The sequence below is a fragment of the Thamnophis elegans genome, chromosome 12 (genome assembly GCF_009769535.1).
Source record: "Thamnophis elegans isolate rThaEle1 chromosome 12, rThaEle1.pri, whole genome shotgun sequence".
Taxonomy (NCBI): Eukaryota; Metazoa; Chordata; class Lepidosauria; order Squamata; family Colubridae; genus Thamnophis; species Thamnophis elegans.
The window spans coordinates 7,861,435-7,873,577 of NC_045552.1; positions in this window are offsets into that span (position 1 = coordinate 7,861,435).

Genomic DNA, 12,143 nt, shown 5'->3' on the forward strand with positions numbered 1-12,143 from the left:
ATAGTTCAAACGTTAAGATTTTGTAGCAGATTTGCAAGACTTCTCTGCATGAAAAGGAAAACGGTGACATGGTTTTTCCAAACATAGGACTGTCAGGGAGACAAAAGTGTCACTGATAAGAATCTCACTGTCCTATAATAGGACTCCAACCCGCACGTGATCTCCCTCATTATGAACGTCCTACTTGGCTTGTGGTAGCAAGGAATCTCCCTTCGATTCTCTCTCTCTCTCTTCAGCCCAACTGAGCCTTGACTGGTTTTCTGCCAAGTGTTAGAGCTGGCAGCAGATTCTGACAGTGAGGAGGTTGGGGAGGTTCCTGGGCCAATCCTGGAGTCTGGGAAGGCTCTGATGAGGGCTCTGTGTCGGAGACAGAGACAGGGCCAAAGCCATCTGACATCAGCTACCTTCAGAGTCAGATATCAGTGAGGCAGAAGAACAGCTGGAGCCTGTTCCCAGTGTGCGCATGCACAGAGTTGCCAGACGAAGGGAACTGCTAAAGAACAAGGGTTGACTTGGGAGTAAGGCCACAGGTGGACGATGAATGGCCCCTCCCAGAGGAAATAAAAGAGGAGCGAAAGGGGAGTGGAGATTGCAGGAGACCATTAGTTCGCTTTAATTAGTTCGTGACTCTATGAGCCAAGTTTTGCAGATATCGGCCTGGCAGCTCTCCAAGCCAGATAAGGTCTGTGACTGTAAATCCTCCCTTGAAAGACTTTGCTGGATGGGAATGAGCAGAATTCACAGTCAATTAAGAAAAGGGGCTTTTGTTGGGACAAGGAGTTTGCTTCATGCTCTTGGGAAACCTGGGTCAGAATACCAAGGATGAAGAATGTCATAAAGCTCAAGCAGTCAACAGCTTCAATATCTTCTTTCTAGAGGATGATGATTCACTCACAGGTCACAGAGAGCCGGAAGAACCCCTGGCCCATGCCGAGCACGTTTGTAGCAGTGCACACATAGACACCCTCATCTTCAACAGTCAGGTTGGTCAGTCTCAATTGGTTATCTAGAGGCTTCTGCAAGTGACCGTTTCTTTTCTCCCAACTAGTTGTGGCTGGAGGGTTGCTATCTGCTTGGCAGAACAGCTCCAATGAGTCACCTTCTTGGGCTGTCAACTCAGAGCCACTGGGCAGCTCCTTGAAGCAACCTGAAACCAGAGTTAAAGCGTCCATCATTTCCATGGGAGAGTCTTGGTCAAGCCAGCCAGAGGCATCCTTCAGAAAAGAGAGGAGCCCTGCGCATAGTTGCATCCTAAACTGGGGTGAAATTTAGCAGGTTCTGACAGGTTCTGGAGAACCAGTAGCAGAAATTATGAGTGGTTCAGAGAACCAGCAAATGCCACTTATGACTGCTGGCCTCAAAGTGGGGTAGGAATGGAGATTTTGCAATATCCTTTCTCCAGGAGTGGGGAAGGAATGGAGATTTTTGCAGTATCCTTCCCCTGCCATGCCCACCAAGTCACGCCCACAGATGCTTTGAGTTATAATTTCCATCCTCCCCAACCTTCAAGATAGGGTAGAATAGATTGGTACCCTGTTTCAGTGGTGGGTTGTTAAAAGTTAAAGTTCCAAGAAGGTATATAAGGTCAGCAAGCTCATAGAAGACAGGGTCAGCTGTCCCGACTTGTCCCGTTAGAAAAGAAAGACTCTCGACTCCCTCCGTAGTGAAAGTATATTTAACTAAAGCCAAGCGGTTACAGCGTGGCAAAGCCGAATCTGATTTTTCACACCCAAAGCATCGAGTCAGCTCTTCCCTTCTCTGCACCTTCCCCCTTGGTTTATCTCCTCATGTCCAACTGCTTTCAAAGAAATTGTTTTGGTAGCCGTCCCTGGCTTGGCAGGCTGGAAGGTGTTGCATTCCATGACGTGACACCTTGGACCAGCCAACAATTCTTACAGGATGGCACGATGTGTAGTTTCAATTCCCCCTTATCCCAACCCCTTGCCTCCCTGCAGCCCAGCTCTCCCCACTTGCTTTCAATTAACATTAACTCCTTTTCAGCCCATATTTCTTTTACAGACCTCATAACGAGCTGTTTAAGCAAGGGTATTATGCAAGGGAGGAAGGCTAAACTTGCGATTCTGCATAATAAAAGACATAGCATTTGTTTAATCCACCCTGTTCCCGGTAGCCAAGAGAACCATTCGTCTGTCCCTTGCATTCTTTAACCAATTGAAGAAGCTCAGTCTCATAGTTCTTTAACTACCCATCCCCCGACCACTCCTGATCCATTCATTTAGAAACAGCAATCTTCTCCCAGGAATACATATAGCCCACCTTTTTCAGCAATTAAAAGATCGATGGCACTTCAGCAATTTTTTTTTTACCCTAATGCCATCTGCGACCAATGAAGATAATATTGAGCATCCTCTTATTTTCTTCAAGCTCAGGATCTAATATGGTATTTTGCCTAAAGGTTTGATAAATGCATTCTAGGGTTTCCCCTGGATTTTCATCCTGTTTCGGTTGACTTTAATAGACCTTCCCTAAATTCTTAACTTTTTTGTTTGAATCCTAAGAAAACTAAGGTCCAATAGTTTTGCAGCTGAATGTACTAAGGTTCCCAATCTGGTTCCTTCAGTAACCATGCCCAGTCAGGATCTTTCACATGATCCTGCTGCAAAGGCTTATTCATGGTTACTTTCACCAACCTTCTTTTCTCTGGGGTTAATAAAATTTCCATCAGACTTTGTATGTCAGCCCAAGCAGACTGGTGAGTTCAGAAAAATGGATGCAAAAAGGACATGCATCTCATCTGGATTTTCTCTATAAGCAGGAATTTGATTTTTCCATTTATATAATTCAGCCATTGAGAATGGAGCATATATCCACACCTTACGTAGCTCTCCCTCAGCTTCTGGCAATAAAATTTCCCTTAGGGGCAATTTGAGTTTTTGTCTCAACTGCTCCCTTGGACCAGGTTTGTGGTCCACTTGATCTGTCCCTTCGGTAACTTTTTTGGTTTCCTTCCTCCTGGCCCCACCTAATGGGGGTTCACCAACAAATGCACGCTCGACAAAAGCACGCCGACAAAACCGCTGGGGAAAAAACGTGAGTTCGAAATCACACCGACGAATGAGCGCAGAAGCATGCCGACAACAGCACGCCAACAGAAGCGTGCTCTAAACTGAACCCTAACCCTAACCCTAACCCTTACCTTAACCGTAATCGCGCTTCTGTCGATGCTCTTTTGTCGATGTGCCCTTGTGGGTGCACTGTCGACGTCATGGTTTTATTGCCGCGGTTTTGTCGGGCGCGCTGTTGTTGGACGCGCATTTGTCGGGTCACGCCTAATGGGACCGTTTGTTCATTCTAACCAATATCTGATTCCACTTTTTGTCTCCCTGGGTCTCCTACCCCTTCAGTGTCAACCACTTCATGTCAAGGCTACACAGGTGGAGGACACTGATATCACACACACACTCTCTCTTACTCTTTTTAAACACTTAAACACATCAACAAAGACAAACATGCAAGCTACAACAACACAGGAACTAAACGTTCTTGTTGAGCCTCTCTTTTACTTTTTCTTTCCTCCTTGAGGCTTGTACAATGGGGGTGAGGATAACTTCTCTGCCAGAGATTTTACTAAAACTTTCTGAAGGTTTTTTTTTCAACATGTATTGGAGGGGCGTTCGAGGAACGCTCCCCACCCTCCCATGTTCTATTTCTAACACACTTTCTGCTGACCTGTGGCCCCGGAGCTCACGGTCACCAAACAGGAACTTTAGCAGATTATCCTCCCACACAAACATAGAGCCTCATTAGGATACGCCGGTTCCGTTTGGAAGGGATGCTATCCCGGGCTCATGGGGGTGATCGGGCCCCCTCTTCCACTCCTAACCGAGTGGGTCTACAATTCTTTTGATACTTCCTGCAGGCATCTTCTTTCTCAGCCGGCGTAATTTTTATTAACTTGTCCTGATCCTGGTCAGATTCTTGGATCAGTGGTGTCCTCTGGATACCCAAGAGAGATCGTCAGTCCTCTTTCGGAGAAAGGTCTCCATTGGCACCTGAAGATGGGCGAGATGGCCTCGATGGGGCACCGGTCGGTCTGTTCCGTTCTCACTGAAATATCACTCTAAATCCTGCCCAAGGTTGCCAGAATTGTTGCAGAAAATGACAGGCTTTAGACTTCTCAGGTTACAGGAAAGGTTTATTTTGAAGCCGGGTTCAGACAGTTAGTGAAATGGCTAACATTGCAAATTCTGAACAACCTTCATCATCAAAGCACACGTTCTTATACATTCTCAAAAGCAGAGGTGGGTTCCTACCAATTCGCACCTATTCGGTAGAACCGGTTCGTCAAATCTACCGAACCGGTTAGAAGAGGTTCCACCAGTGGACCCGGAAAGCAGGCCACACCTACAGAAGAGGTTCCAAAATTTTTGGAAACCCACCACTGGTCCTTGGATATGATTATTCTACACTATCATGCTCATATTTATAAAACTCAGTGCCTCTGTGAAAGGTAGGGATGACTACTGCGTTTGTGGTGCAATCAGAACATTGCGTGTGTTGAAGTTGTTTTAACGCAAACCAAAGATGCCTTTAAAAAAAGAAGTTTACATCCTATTCTTATGCATGCCAGTGCTGTGTGTGAGGTAATTTAAGGTGGTTCTGACAAGTGTCGTCGGCATCTTCATATCCAGTCACATGGGCGGCAAGCCACTCCCATCTGGTCACATGGGCAGCAAGCCACTCCCACAAAGGAGGCCACACCCACAGAGGAGGTTCGAACAATTTTTGAAACCCACCACTGCTCAAAAGCATTGCAACACGGAAATATTTAACTCATTTCTTATTGGTTATTTTGGGGGAAAAGCCTTATAAGTAGATGAGGGTCTTACTTCTTTTATTACAGGTATGGACTACGTGTCATTAGCAAACTTTATCTGAACGTTGTGGTTTGGACTTTTACAATAGGGACATTGGCTAGAACATCTTGTAGTTAGAGGCTGATGACATTTCCTTTAAGCAGGCTTCTAACTGTCCCTTTTATGCCACGTCTTCATTCTTATATTTTTAATCCATATTTTATTCTACTTTAATGTGATAGATATATAGATGATATAGATCAGGGGTGTCGTACTCAAGGCCCGGGGGCTGGGTCCAGTCCATGGGGTGCTTAGTCCTGGCCTGCAGGGCTGCCTTACAAACAGCAAAGAACCATCCCATGGTGCTTCTGCCGGCAAAAAATGGAGCTCCGCAGGGCAGTGTGTGGCCCTCCCAGGCTCCATTTTCACTGGCAGAGAGCAGCAGGAGGCCATTGTGGTTGAAAACGGAGTGTTTGAAAACTGCAATTGGTCCAGAATGCAGCAACACGAGCGATAATGGGTGTACCCAGATACACTCATGTTACACCTATCCTCCGTGAGCTGCACTGGCTCCCCATTGGTCTCCGGACCCACTTCAAGGTGCTAGTCGTTACTTTTAAAGCCCTACATGGTTTAGGACCTGGCTATCTGAGAGACCGCCTCCTGCCATTTACCTCCCAACGACCAATAAGATCACACAGGTTGGGCCTCCTCCGGGTGCCCTCAACCGGGCAATGCCAGCTGGCGCACCCCCCCCCCCCCGCGAGGGAGGGCCTTCTCTGTAGCTGCACCGGCCTTGTGGAACGATCTACCCACGGATATCCGGACCCTTACTACTCTCCCGGCCTTCCGTAAAGCGACTAAGACCTGGCTGTTCCGGCAGGCCTGGGGCTGTTGAGTAATATTCCAGTGCCACGTGACTGAATGGTGATTTTGTTTTAAATAATTGTACTTTTAATATTCTATGTCTTTGCTTTGTTGTGAGCCGCCCAGAGTCCCTAGGGAGTGGGCGGCATACAAATTTTATTAAAGTTACAAAGTTACAAAAGTTACGGAGCCTGGGAGGGTCGCACATGGCTCTTCCGTCCTCCGTTTTCTCTGGCAGAGGCACTGTGGGCCAGTCCTTTGCTAGCCCCGCGGAGCAGATCTAAGCACCCCCCAGGCCGGATCTGCCCCCCCCTCCCCCGGCCTTGAGTTGGACACCCATGAGTTAAAGAGTGGCTTTCTGTTTGATTCCCATCTGAGCAACCCCAATAGTTACAATTATTAACTTTGACCGTGATTCTTATTCGACATTTTAGTCTTTTGACAACATCTAAGCCTGTTCGGCATGATATTTTGGCTGGTCTAGAGAAGAGGTGATGTGTTTGTTTTTTTTTTTTAATTAATAAAAGACGTTACTGTAACTTAGTCAGTTAGGAAAGGGGAAAGTATTTTTATGGGAACGGAAATGACTGTTAATTAGTTTGAAGTGTAAGTTTAGGGTTAGGGGGAAAAACTTCTGAGGAAAAGTAAAATAGACAATGCAGAGTCTGTTTGGTTCCCACTTCCTCTTAGCCAGATTCTGATTCTCTTCAAAACAACGGCCTCAAAAAGGAAGCAAAGAGTTGGCTTGATTCAGTCGGTTTACTTCATCAAAGCAAACTCTCAAGTTACTTCCTTCAATTAGTTATCGTATATAGTGCTGCACTGAAAATATATCTGGCTGTTTTTTCAACACTCTCTTCCAATTTTACCAAGGGGAAAAAAAAGATCTACTTTCCCGTGTTTTCCGTGTTCTCTTTGCTCAAAGGAATACATTTGGGAGAACCTCTGCTAGGTGAGGTGCACCATCTTCCACTGACATTGACGTGTGGGGTAGCAGAAAGATATGTGCGTATCCTGTTTGTCATTGTACAATCTTTTTTTCCCCCAGCGAATGTGGGATGGTACACACTTAGAATTGGAGAGAGGTTCACATTCTTTGTAACTGATTTTCCTGTGTAGTAAGTTAGGAGAACCTACTTGTTCACACAGTAGCAGAAGTGGTATTCAGCAGGTTCTGACCACTTCTGGAAAACCGGTAGCGGAAATTTTGAGTAGTCCGGAGAACCAGTAAATACCACCTCCGACTGGCCCCAACCCATCTATTCTCTGCCTCCTGAGTGTGAGCTGATCGGGAGAGAATGGGGATTTTGCAGTAACCTTCCTGTGCCAAGCCACCAAGCCACGCCCACCAAGCCAAGCCGCACCCATAGAACCGATAGTAAAAAATAAATGAATCCCACCACTGGCCTGAATACTATTATTGCCCGCTTCAAAACCAAAGCCTCGCTAGGGAACTGGCTGGCTGTTGAGGAATGTGTGATCTCTCAGAGGTTTTCCAATGAAGCAGATCACTGGAGAAGGATTTTGAGTTGTTCTGGCTAAGCCCGGGAGAGTTGAAATATTATCCATTCTCGCCTCAAATTGGTTATTAAAAAATTTGCACATGAACACTTCCTCCTTACAAATTCTCTTTGACCTGATCTAGTAATAATTCATACTTTTCCTGCTCAAAAAGTCCACACACACACACACACACACACACACACACACACAGACAGGCTGGCCAAGTTGCAAGCAGGGAAACTAAATCTCCAATTGGCTATTTTCAACCAATCCAGGTCATGGTTGTCCCAAAGATGCTTTTTCAAAAGGCAACTGCACTTTCTTGGTGTGCTTTTTTTGTCTCCTTGAAAAGGTTTCACTTCTCATCTAAGAAGAAAACTGAAGAAGCTTCTTGGGTGAGAAATAAAACGTTTTCAAGGGTTGGGGTGGGGTGGGGAACCCCCCTAAGAACATCCAGTTGCCTTTAGACAGAGCACTTTTGGGTAAATCCCCATCCTGTTTTCATTGGATTAGTCAGATCTAACTCGCGAATATGCAACCATTTTAATAGTGCTAATAGCACTTACACTTATCTATCCCTTCACAGTGTTTGATGGCATTCTCTAAGCGGTTTACAGAGTCAGCCTATTGCCTCCAACAATCTGGGTCCTCATTTTACTGATCTTGTAAGGATGGAAGTCTGAGTCAATTTGAGCCTGTCAGGATCGAACTCCTGGCTATGGGCAGAGTTACCCTGCAATACTGCATTCTAGCAATAGCAATAGCAGTTAGACTTATATACCGCTTCATAGGGCTTTCAGCCCTCTCTAAGCGGTTTACAGAGTCAGCATATTGCCCCCAACAACAATCCGGGTCCTCATTTTACCCACCTCGGAAGGATGGAAGGCTGAGTCAACCCTGAGCCGGTGAGATTTGAACAGCCGAACTGCGGAACTGCAGTCAGATGAAGTAGCCTGCAGTGCTGCATTTAACCACTGCGCCACCTCGGCTCTTTTTTTTCTAACCTTCTGATAAGCACAGTCAGTGGGGAAGCCAGTTTCACTTAACAACCATGTTATTAACTTAAGGACAGTGATTCATTTTACAGCGGTGGCAAGAAAGGTCACTGAACAATGGTCTCACTTAACAATAGCAATGGCACTTAGCTTCGTAGTGCTTTACAACCCTCTCTAAGCAGTTTACAGAGTCAGCCTATTGCCCCCAACAACCTCATTTTACTGAACTTGTAAGGATGGAAGGCTGAGTCAACCTCGAGCCCGTCAGGATCGAACTGCTGGCTGTGGGCAGAGTTAGCCTGCAATACTGCACTGTAACTGCCACCACCATAAATTTTCTTGGACCTCAAGGCTGTGTAACTCTGAATGCGATCCAATGGAAAATCCCCCCCACCCTCTGCGTTGCAAGGAATGGAAGCCCATGAAAACATTGACGGGGTTCAGGAGGATGGTGTCCTGCTGGCTGGATCTGCCTCTATATCCCTTTCTGACGCTCTTTGGAACACACACCCGCCCCTCTTCAGCTCCCAGAGGTCACATCCTGAACCTGCTTCCGGCTTGTGCCACTTGGCAACTCTCTTTGCATTGCTTGGCAACCGAGCCCCTTCTGCAGCCCCATGGCAACTTTCTAGCTTAGAATAGAAGTTCATTCACGAATGTTCTTGCCTCCCTCTGCAATATTTCTAACAATGTCAGAAGGTAATATCGTAACCAGAGCAACAGAGACTGCCCTTGAACATTTCCATTAGGGAAGAAGGGAAAATGCAGACGAGATCGGGGAGACGGGTGGGTTTCAGCTTAGCTAAGAGCACCCCTAGGAGAGGAAAACTCAGAGAGACAGAATGTCCCGTTTCATCACCCCATCTTGAGCTCCAGGCTGAAGATGCTGACGGAGGTCTGGTTTCCTTTTGTAATTTCCAACTTTCTCTCTTCCTTTCCCCCTCCCAGCCCTGTGTATCGAACTAAGGGATCAAGACCAGAATGTTCTGTATCTGTGGGAGAGACCCTCCCCCGGCTTTGTCCTGACTCATGGTTTGCTTAACGGTGTTTGGAGTATGATTCAGTTGCTGAGTTTGTTTTGACTGAGGCTTCCCAAAAGCATGAAGCAAACTCCGTGTCCGGGCAAAAAACCCTTTTATTAATTGACTGTGAATTCTGCTCATTCACATCCAGCAAAGTCTTTCAAGGGAGGATTTACAGTCACAGACCTTATCTGGCTTGGAGAGCTGCCAGGCGCATATCTGCAAAACCTGGCAAGGAGTCTCGGAGAGTCACCAACCAATTAAGTGAACTAATGGTCTCCTGCAAGCTCCACTCCCTTTTTGCTCTTCTTTTATTTCCTCTGGGAGGGGCCATTCATCGTCCACCTGTGGCCTCACTCCCAAGTCGCCCCCTTTTCTTCAGCTGTTCCCTTCGTCTGGCAACTCTGTGCATGCGCACACTGGGAACTGGCTCCAGCTGTTCGTATGCCTCACTGATGTCTGACTCTGAAGGCAGCTGATAACTGGCACGTGGCCCTGGCCCAGTGGTGGGATTCAGCCAGTTTGCATCTATTCGGGAGAACCGGTTGTTAACTTTCTAAGCAGTTCCGAGAACCGGTTGTTGGAAGAAAACTCCTTCTGTTTTTTTCCACTTTACAGTGGAATTCTGTAAGGAAAGCAGGAAGGAAGCATTCTGGTGGTGTTTCTAGCCTCATCTTTATTGCCCTGCTTACAGAAACTGCCTCTCCGGTTAATCCTTACTACATTGTAACAGCTTAGGTGAAGCGCCTATCGACCTGAGTGACCTTGAGTTGGCCACGCCCACCCAGTTACATGACTACTGATCCCCACCTACCCAGCGGGTCATCAGGGCAGAGAACCGTTTGTTAAATTATTTGAATCCCACCACTGCCCTGGCCCCATCTCTGTCTCTGACACAGAGCCCTCATCCGAGCCTTACCCAGACTCCAGGACTGGCCCATCTTCCTCCCCAACCTCCTCACTGTCTGAATTTGGCCACTGGTGGGCCACAATAGGGTTTGCCCAGTGCACCAGCTGAAGACTGGCTTGCAAACCACGGTGCCTAATTGTTGGGTTTCACGAGTTGCACTCGGTGGAACCCCAATTGACCGTCTGATGGCTTAATGTGACCCCCAAAACCTGCCTGATCAGGGAAAGTTACTGTGAAGTCACATAAATCTGATTTTTCTTTGAGGACGTTTCACTTCTAATCCAAGAAACTTCTTGGATGAGTTGAAGAAGCTTCCTGGATGTGAAGCGAAACATCTTCAAAGAAAAACCAGAAAGTTCAGTTGCCTCTTGAAAAAAAGCACCTTTGGGACACATTTGGAATACTGCATCCAGTTTTGCTCACCACAATGTAAAAAAGATGTTTAGACTCTGGAAAGAGTGCAGCGAAGAACAACAAAGTTGATCAGGGGACTGGAGGCTATAAAACCTATGAAGGAATTGGGAATTGCAGGAACTGGGTCTGTCTAGTTTAATGAAAAGAAGGACTAGGGGAGACATGATAGCAGTGTTCCAATATCCCAGGAGCTGCCACAAAGAAGAGGGAGTCAATCTATTCTCCAAAGCACCTGAGGGTAGAACAAGAAGCAATGGATGGAAACTAATCAAGGAGAGAAGCAACTTGGAACTAAGGAGAAATTTCCTGACAGTTAGAACAATTCAGCAGAAAGACTTGCCTTCAGAAGTTGTGGGTACCTTTTGAAAAAGTCCAGTTGCCTCTTGAAAAAGAACCTTTGAGAAAAGGGACTCACATTGACTTCTGGAGACAGCAATGGTCATAAATATGAACCAATGGCCAAGCATCAGAATTTTGATCCCATTATCATGGGGATGCTGCAAAGATTGCAACTGTGTGTGTGTGTGTGGGGGGGGGAAACCCCAGTCATGTCATATTGTTCAGTGCTGCGGTAACTTTGAGTGGTCACTAAACGGCTGTAAATCGAGGACTACCTGTATTAGCTAAACTGGGAAGTTGATGAACTCTCCTGGAAAAAGGCAAAATCAAATGTGGTCCATCTTGTTATCCAGAGAAAGGATATTTCTTTCCCTTCAATGTAACTTTGTTCCAGTTTATTGCAACGTAGATCTTAGCCAAGTAAGAGACCATATCTGATTTCATACCATAATCAGTCCCAGAGAGCTTCCTGTTGAAGGAAGCCACCAACGCTTAGGCTGCGTATGGCCCTCAAATTATATAACAATTTGTACACTGAAGAGTCCAAAGGTAAGCAATTTATAGTCGTCCAATTGAGATTAGATTTGGAGCATCTGCGGAGCACCGCTATAGCATAGCACTTTGCTGTTCTATAGATCAGGGTCTCTCAACCTTTGGCAACTTTAAGATGTGTGCGAACCCGCACGAACCCCTAGCAGCTCACTCCTTGGGGATAATTTGCTTTTCGGTAAAAATGTACCGTATTTTTTGGAGTATAACATGCACCGGAGTATAAGACGCACCAAGATTTTGAAGAGGCAAATTTTTTAAAAAAAGTTTTTGTACTCTGCAGACCTCCCAAAAACGGCCTGTTTTTTTGCAAAAATGGGCCCATTTTTTTTAAAAAAAGGGCATGAATAGCCTTTAGGAGAAGCTTGTGGAGTGCTCCTGGGGGGCTGGGGGACCAAAAACGAGCAAAAACGGTCCATTTTTTCCTGAAAACTGGCTCATTTTTTTGTTACAAAAAGAGGGCAGGCATAGCCTTTAGGAGGCTTATAGAGTGTTCCTGGGGGGGGGCAAAATTGAGCAAAAAATGGTTCATTTTTCACTCGTTTCTGCCCTCCCCAGCACCCAGGAGCACTCTGAAAGTCTATGCACGGCCATTTTGGTGAAGTGGGCGGGGTTTCGGGAGGCAAAAAAATGCTATATTCAGTGTATAAGATGCACCAGATTTTCAGCCTCTTTTTTGAAGGGAAAAGGTGAGTCTTATACTCTGAAAAATATGGTAATTCCTGGC